Raw genomic sequence first — 9,267 nt, forward strand, 5'->3', positions numbered from 1 at the left:
AATCTTGTGCAACGCTACAGGTCCAATGATGCAGTTAAGCCTCAGTGTCCCCATGGGCCAGAAACCCCCAGCTTTATTCATTGGAAATCTATAAAGTCTCTTGTAACGATCCCTGCTGGAACATCCAATGCACAACTCACCAAAATCCCAAAAGGGTAGGGAAATTCTTTCATGGATGAAGAAAACAGGAGAAGAGCCACACTATGTGAGGATAGAATGGTATAAGAAAGATGACTTGAGATCAGTATGACATACAATACTGAAGAAGCAGAACTGAGGGATATGTATCCCACGTAGCAGCTGTGAAAATATCTTCAACCACTCCAGCAGATTTCTGGATTTCATGCCTGTGAATTTTAATTTTTACATGTTGATTCTTTTTTTCTATGAAGGCTATTCTGTTTCCATGCCAGTGACCTTCTCTTTTCTTCACCAAGAGTATTTTAAACAGTTTATCTACAGCAGCACTGATTGTCTCTTTAGGAACAGCCGTGGATTTCAGATGTCTCTTCTACAAACAGCCGGTGCTTTGATTTTGCAGAAGATTCACTGCACTTGGACATCCTTTCTGAATGCTTTCAATCAGGGTTAGAACATCATATCAGAACTCACTTGTAGCATCTTTTAGGATTAATTCAGCTGCTCAGATAACAGTGGCAAGTATCTACTGCACAACTATTTTCTCAAATCAGGTACTTTAGACAATTTAAAATATTAATGGGCCACAAATCTAGTTCAAGACTATCTGATGCAGGAAACATGCAAACACCCGCAATGTCTAAAAAAAACAACAACCCATAAATATGAACATAAATCAAACATTAAATACAAAAAAAATTAGCTGTATAGCTTCTACAGGAAAAATCAGAAGCAGCCAGCAGTCCAGGAATTCTTGTGATATCTCTGTTACAAACAAGAGAGGTCTCCCATTAAAAGCCTCCCTTTAAAAGCAATGGAGGTGAGGGTCAGCCCTTGGAGTATATTCTGACCTCCTCTGCACCTATAGACTACTTTGGTGATACAATCAAACTTTTATGACTTCCAAATACCCACCTAAGAGAGAATACAGCTCATCCAGGGAATGCGGCTTAACAGCCAGGTGTCCCCTGCTGACAGCTGAACTTGAGGTGAGAAAGCAGTTTTGATTTGAAAACTAGTGAAAAAGCAGGCGTTATCCAGGGCAAACCTGTGGCTCAGAATGAGAACCAACAGGCAAAAGAAGAGCACCTCGCTTTGAGATACACAGTCCAACAAAAGGCAAGGGAGATGTCTTTTCAACCAATGACAGAATCTTTATTCAATCAATGATAAGAGTCTCCCTTGCCTTTTGTTGAACTGTCAGAATGAGAACTCAGGTTCTAATCCTTGTTCTGCCTGATCTCTTAACAAGTTGCTAGATCCCTATGCTTCAATTTACCTAAATATAAATCACATAACAGGAACATTGCCCAAGCTTTCCTCTACATATCAGTTATGGTGTCCCCACCCCAAGAGACGGCTGCATGCATGTACCTCAACTGCTAAGACATCATCCATTTTCTAGACAGCTTTATACAAAAGCACAATTGCTTCTTTATGCATTTATGGGTGTATGAAACCTGCTTTATATTTTGTGGGTACACTATACTCCTAGGATACAACAACTACAACAATATCTTAAGATAAAGAAGTAAAAGCTAAAACTTCTCAGTTCAAAGCCGCCTCCATTTATCATACTAACTTACCTCCAATACATCATACAAGCTCTTTTCTTTGCATAAATGCAAATTCTGTTATAATCCCAAATCTTCAAAAGAGCTCTTGTGTATTATTAAGAAAGACATAGAGATGTAAAAATCCATTAGGAAGGTGGGAGAGCCATCCAAGGCAGGTCTGTCCTCTCCTCAGCGTGAGTCAGGCAGCTTTGTTGGGGCAATAATTCAGACAAGGCTTGAGCAAACTGACTTCTGGATCCTGCAAGTGAAGAAAAGAAGCAATTAGCACTCACTGCTCAGCACGTGAGTTCTGTACCATCACGATGGCAACGAATGCAGGGAAGAGAGAAAAAACGTTCATTGTCAGCTTAGATAGAGAACACGTGTGCTGTGCCCAACTCTTCACTCACCGCCACAAAGCATGCAAAGAAAGTTCACACATTCCTCAACAAGGAGATTACATTTTGTCTCCCATGTCTAGACTGCTTATTAAGCCACAGCCTCGAAAACTGATAAGAGGAGATCATAAGAAGATAAGTCAACAAATACTCCTGGATACATAGAGCCTAATGATCCTAGACTAAATTATATATTGAGAAATTTGCCAGCAGGATAAAGAATGAGGGATATTTACATTTACTGAAGCAGTGGGGGTTATAATGTTCACCACCATTTCACACACATTTCAGATGTACCATTTAAAGCCATCTGTGACATCTTCACCAGCACTCATCAGTAGGATCCAGTGTGTGGTGCAATGTAATTTAAGGTATTTCCCAACAAGCTGCTCACAGTGGGGAAAGAACTTAAAAAACTTTAAAAAAGGGGGGAAAATTTCATCTCAATGTCATCGTCTTACATTTTTCTTAAAACAGCAGGAGTAATTTTTACAGCAATGGCATTTTACTTCTGGAGGGCAAGCCACATTAGCCTCAGAGCCCACCAGCACCACGAGACATCCATCAAGTGGGCAACTAAGAAATTAGGGGAAATTCAGAAAAGCTGATTTTTTGGGAAAATGTCCATAATTTAATCACTTCTGACTATCTAGTTTACCTTAAATTTAAATTCCTTTGACGATGAATAAGAAAGACCTAAATAGAAGTACAGAGAAATCTTCTGAGGAATTAATAAGGATTTAAAACGCCATATGGTAATGTCCCTAATAGCTTCCACCATTACTGAACTTTAGGCAGATCTGCTGACCAACATAACTGTATGACCCTCTCACTCCTAACTCCGAAAGAGATAAAATACAAGACACCTCAGAGCAAATCATTCAACTACCAAATAGCAAAAGTGTGGACCTCACGTCCCACTGAAATTCGCACAACCAAAGTATACACACAGTTTTGCAAAAATCAAAAAACATGGCTTTTTAAGAAATCCCTACCAGGGGTCCAAAGACACAGACTAATAATACAAGTCACCCAAAACAAAGGGCTCCTTTTACAAAAGTACGCTAGGGTTTTTAGCGCACGCACAAAATTACCACGCGCTATAGTGCGCGGTAGCCAAAAATCTACTGCCTCCTAAAAAGGAGGTGGTAGTACCTAGTGTGCTCGGGAATTTAACCCGCGCTAATGCGTGCATTAAGGCCCTAGTGCACCTTTGTAAAAGGAGCCCAAAGACAATGTTAATGGTCAGCTGCTATTTATGATATGTTACCTCAGACTATATGTATAATTTGATAACTTTATGTAGCCTGTATAATTCTTTGTAACATATTTAACTCTATACAAAATTCTATGTAAAATGTGTTGCCTGTAACCCGCCTAGAACTCCAATTAATGAAGATTTGGTGGGATATAAGATTGCACATAACATAAGCTCCATCAGCTGGTCTCTCAAGGAAGCTGGAGGACATCTGAGTGCCCAAGCATTTTAACAACGCAATACACAGTGGGTGGGTGTACAGTATTCTCAAATGGAAGTGTGTGCCAAGTGCTGAGAATTTCAGCAGAGGTAGATGCTGACTCACATGCAAGCATCAAAATTTCAGAAAGCACAGGAGCTAAAAAGGTTAGGGCTCTTCAGTTTGGAAATGAGAAGGCTGAGGTGAGATATGATTGAAGTCTACAAAATCTTGAGTGGTGTAGAACAGGTACAAGTGGATCGATTTTTCACTCCATCAAAAATTACAAAGACTAAGGGAAACTCGAAGTTACAGGGAAATACTTTTAAAACCAATCTAATCTAATCTAAATCTCCTAGAATTAGATGCTCAACTCAGTTCACAAAACAAGATTACATAAAAATTAGGAGCTTGATTGACGAATAGATAGCTCCATTTGGCATGCAAAGATATCCATTAACACGTATTGGAACTATTGCCTAAAAATCGTTGAAATAGCTTGGTTTTCAATGAGGAGGAAATATTTTTTCACTCAGAGAAAGCTCTGGAATGCATTGACAGAAGATGGGGTAAGAGCAGATAGCATAGCTGACGTTAAGAACATAATAGCCTTACTAGGTCAGACCAATGGTCCATCAAGCCCAGTAGCCCGTTCTCATGGTGGTCAATCCAGGTCACTAGTACCTGGCCAAAACCCAAATAGTAACAACATTCCATGCTACCAATCTAGGGCAAGCAGAGGCTTCACCCATGTCTTAATAACAGACTATGGACTTTTCCTCCAGGAATTTGTCCAAACCTTTATTAAAATCAGCTACACTATCTGCTTTTACCACAACCTCTGGCAATACGTTCCAGAGTTTGAGTGAAAAAATATTTCCTCCTATTGGTTTTAAAAGTATTCCCTGCAGTTTCGTCTTTATAATTTTTGATGGAATGAAAAATCAATCCACTTGTACCTGTTCTACTCCACTCAGGATTTTGTAGACTTCGATCATTTATCTCCCGTCAGCCGTCTCTTTTTCAAGCTGAAGAGCCCTAACCATTTTAGTCTTTCCTAATACAAGAAAAGTCCATAGTCTGTTATTGAGAAAGAAATGGGGGAAGCCACTATTTGCCCTGGATCAGCAGCATGGAATGTTTTTGGCCAGGTACTAATGACCTGGATTGGCCACCATGAGAACGGGCTACTGGGCTTCATGGACCATTGGTCTGACCTAGTAAGGCTATTCTTAAGTTCTTAAAATAGACAGCAGTTCCACTAGCCTACTCACAAAATCTGGCTCTTTACACAAATATAGGACTCAAAGGTTTGTAACATTTCTAAGTCAGAATGTTTTTAGTCACAGATTTCAAAAAATGTAAATAGGGCTAAGAAAAGTTTTTCTATATTTTTAATTAGGCTGGATGACAGATCCTGGGCAAGTTGCTTAATCCCTCCATTGCCCCAGGTATATTAGGTAGATTGTGAACCCGCCAGGACAGACAGGGAAAAATGCTTGAGTACCTGAATAAATTAATGTAAACCGTTCAAAGTTCCCCCTGGGAGAACGGTATAGAAAATTAAACAAACAAATAAATAAAATAATGTTAAAAAGGGAAAGAAACAAATCTCCACAACAAATGTGAAAAAAACCAAACAAAGAATGGAGATCTTTTTTTGCCAGTTCAGCATATTGGTTAATGTGCACACCAAAGTTCTAGGTAGTCTTCATTGTAATCAATGTGGAATTCAACATGTGCAGTATTTCGGCAATACTGCCTGCATCAGGAGTCCAAGTTAGTCTGTGACATGTAAAATTTAATAATTAATGATCCTATTACTCTCACTCCACAAACACATTATACGATTTTATGTTCTGGCTGTGTACTATTTGTTTTTAAAATGAGTTATTCAATTCTAGATATCACAGACTTAACTTAGACGCCTGATGTAGGCAGTATTGCTGAAACACGGCCCAAGTCAAGTCCCGCATGAAAACTAACATTGATTGCAATAAAGACTTTGCCTAGAACTCTGGCATGTAGACACTCCTTTTTTGTCATTATGACATATTGGTTATCCACAATCTTTGATGGATTTTTCTTCTTATGTTAATCCACAATGTCTATGGACTAAGCATTTCAATTCTCCACCTAGCACAGGGCGAGTAAAAGCATGTTATAAAGGTATCATTATTAAACTAAACATGTGTATACAATATAGGCTAGTGGATCATTAATTGTGGGCTGTGACCTAAATTGCATCTACCCTGCGACAGGAATGGTCTATCAAAATATATATATATTTTTAACACTTGTGTCATCAACCTGCACAGACCCCACTTGTCAGGCAATGTGGAGTCACCATCTCTGTTGAGCCTATGTAGGCTGAATTACAGAGTCCCATCAGTTTATCGGACAGCATCAACCCATGAAGGACTTGCAATTCTGGCCTGAAAGCAGCACAGCAGAAAGGAAGCCCAGTCCCAAGCAGGATGGCACTGATGCCAAAACTAGGACAGGTCTGAAGGGAGTAAAGACATAACACAAGGGACTGGCAACTGCAAAGGAACAGCCCCAGCCTTCCCTTGAATTTCATTCCCATGTCTCTAGAGCCACACAGGAAGAGGAAGCAGAAGTGTGCTTTGTTGCCTATCTGGGGGCTGCTGAATTTTCAACCAACAAGATGACAAGGAAGAGAGAAAGGAAGCCCCACGAGCCGGGGGTTGGAAAGAGAAGCCAAAAGTTGCCTCTTCAGCGGCCTTTTTTCCCGCTGCTGCTGCACGAGCCCCGTCTGAGGGGTGGCGGGTGGCGGGCAGCGGCGCGAGCAGCCTTCCTCTTCCTCCTCCCCCTCCCCCGCAGCACCTGCCAGCCGGCCTGACTCAGGGCTCCCAGGAAACCCGCGCCAACGCTCGCGCCAACGCCGGCCCAGGCGCTCCACTGGCAGCGGCGCGCGCCCTCACCTCACCGCCTCGGCCGGGAGAGAAGCGCCGTCGCCTCGGCGGGGGTAGAGCCGGTCCCTCGCAGGGTGGGGGGGGCCCGTCCCCCGTCCCCCGTCCCTCAGCCCGCCGCTACTCACCGGCGCCCGCGGCTCCACAGCTGCAGCTCCGCCGACGGCCCCGCCTCCTTACGCTCGACCGCACGCCGTGCTGACGTCGACACGCAGAGGGCGGGAAAGTTTCCACAGATCAAAGCAACGGCGGAATAAGACGGAGAGGAGGAACGAGGCGTTGACCTGGCGGATCTCAAAGCGCAGGTCGTGAAAAAGGTGAGGCCCGGCCCGGCCCAGCCTCGGGAGGGGAAAGGATCCGGATCCGGATCCGTCAGCGCTCAAATGTCCTCGAGCCCAACCGTCCGCCCTCTAGACACATTCAAGGATTGGCAGCAAATTCATTCAGACCATTCGCCCAGGGGAGCTGAGAAGGGTTTCCAGGAATTTAGTCATTTGGTGGGCTCACAATCTCTCTAATGCAGGGATTCCCAACCCTGTCCTGGAGGAACACCAGGCCAATCGGGTTTTCAGGCTAGCCCTAATGAATATGCATGAGAGAGATTTGCATAGGATGCAAGTGATAGGCATGCAAATTTGCTTCATGCATATTCATTAGGGCTAGCCTGAAAACCCAATTGGCCTGGTGTTCCTCCAGGACAGGGTTGGGAACCACTGCTCTAATGGACCTGGGGATTAAGTGACAGGGATTGAACCCACAACCTCAGGGTGCTGAGGCTGGAGCTTTGACCACTGCGCCACACTCTCTGCCTCTGACAGACCTCGAGGACATTTGAGCGCTGACGGATCCTAATACTTTTCCCTCCCTACGTGGAGACGGATCCGTCAGCGCTCAAATGTCCTCGAGGTCTGTCAGAGGCAGAAACTACACGTGCGGTTTTAGATCCGCCTTTTACCCCTTCCCCCTGAGACATTACATCTGAAGGGTCAAGTACAAGTAGACTTTGGTCAGGTCAAACGGAATGAGCAGGTGACGTTAGGGGGGGTGGTATAGGGAGTCCCCGGGTTAAGAACGAGGGATTTGTATGTAACTCAGAACTTGTAGATCAGGGGTGTCAAAGTGAAATGCACTGCTTTTGTTGTATGCTAATAGATCTCATGCATATTCTTTGAGGAAATTCTGTGTGGTGCCCATTGCTTCATCCTCCAAGGCCTGTTGAATCTTGCAGATCATTTCCACTTGGGAATCGACAAATTTTACACAACATTTAATGCATTAGCGTTGTTCAACTTTTTCTGTCATTTGGTTAAAAATAAAAATCAGATGGCGCCCACTTACATTTCCTCACTCATCAGCAGTCTGTAGACAGGAAAAAATTCAAGCCTGCGCATTAGGGTCACCTACATACGTGCACCAAACCACACCTCCCTAGCTATATTTGTTTACGCAAGAAAAATTAAGGTCTGATACTTTTTGAACAGCCCTCATATCTTCATCCTTTCAGTTTCTGCCCATGGCAAAAGATGAAGGATATGTAGCTTTTGTCCGGCAGTCTTCCTCTCCTTCTTGTCACTGATCTCTGTCTTCTATGCCAAAACTTCTGACTCCTGATTCTCTCACACTTCATGGAGCTTCTCTGGGCTGCTTTCATGCCTTTATCCAAAATTGTGCCTTCCTGTTGCTGCCTGATATGTTCTCCTTCTGCCTAGATAACAAAAGTGCCATTCTGGCATCCCATAGGCAGTGCCTGACATTCACAAGAATGTGACCACTGGGGGCTAGAAAGGTGCCCACGCCCCTGGACTTCTTTAACTGCAGGACTGAATTTGTAGCTTGTGAAGCCCAGCAGCTGTTGCTCTGATTGAAATTTCTCCCGGAGGACATGGGAGTGGACAGCAGGAAATCAGCCCTCAGACTCCCCTGGCAATAGCAGAAAGTTGCCTTATAACAAAGGGCCTTGTTCAGATCATTAAAGGAGCCTCACCTTCCACAGTGCTGTAATGTGTGTGTCCAGCTGTAACTGCACAATTATGAATGACTTTATTGTCCACCATCCACCTGGACAGCAGAGAGACGTGTTGTAAAACAATGATATACCTGTCTTTGTGTCCATAAAAGGCCATAGAATTAGCAACATCTTACAGCTCATGTCGGGAAGGGATAAAACGCGGACCAGACGGACCTCGCGGATCTAAAACTGCATGTCCTTAAAAATCTGAGGTCCGTGCCACTTGTAGTTAGTTTCTGGCTCTGAAGACCTCGATGACAATTTAGCGCTGACAGATCTGTCTCAGCATAGAGAGGGAAAAGTATTAGGATACGTCAGCGCTAAAATGTCATCGAGGTCTGTCAGAGCCAGAGACTAAAAGTGGCGCGGACCTCAGATTTTAGGAAACTGATTTAAAGGATTCGTTTTAGAGCCGCTCCAGACCTCGATGACATTTTAGCGCTGACGGTTCCTAATACTTTTCCCTCCCTATGCTGAGACGGATCCATTAGCGCTAAATTGTCATCGAGGTCTGTCAGAGCCAGAAACTAACTACAAGTGGCACGGACCTCAGATTTTTAAGGACGTGCGGTTTTAGATCCGCAAGGTCCGTGAGGTCCGCGTTTTACCCCTTCCCGCTCATGTCACAGACTTTGAACTGTACAAATATGTCAGATGTTCACTGTAGCCAAACATGTCTGGAGGCATAGATAGTGATGTCAGCAGATTCAGAAACAGGGTATCTGGAGTCCAATTCCACTGATACTCCTTGTGACCTTGGGCAAGCCACTTCACTCT

At 43.6% G+C, this 9,267-nt stretch overlaps 1 protein-coding gene across 2 annotated transcripts in view; it reads right to left on the minus strand.

The window, feature by feature from the left end:
• Positions 1-6,764, minus strand: part of TMCC1 (transmembrane and coiled-coil domain family 1) — a 96,292-nt gene extending 89,528 nt beyond the window's left edge. The window contains exons 1-2 of one of the 2 annotated variants that reach the window (XM_033926265.1): positions 6,611-6,764; positions 1,725-1,953 (exon numbers count right to left, since the gene is read on the minus strand). The gene's annotated coding sequence lies outside the window, so the exon portion shown is untranslated. Of the gene's footprint in view, positions 1-1,724; positions 1,954-6,494 lie in introns of both variants that reach the window. The other variant, XM_033926264.1, reaches the window with a different exon arrangement.
• Between the last annotated feature and the right edge of the window lie 2,503 nt (positions 6,765-9,267).

Source organism: Geotrypetes seraphini, chromosome 17 (assembly GCF_902459505.1).
Source record: "Geotrypetes seraphini chromosome 17, aGeoSer1.1, whole genome shotgun sequence".
NCBI lineage: Eukaryota > Metazoa > Chordata > Amphibia > Gymnophiona > Dermophiidae > Geotrypetes > Geotrypetes seraphini.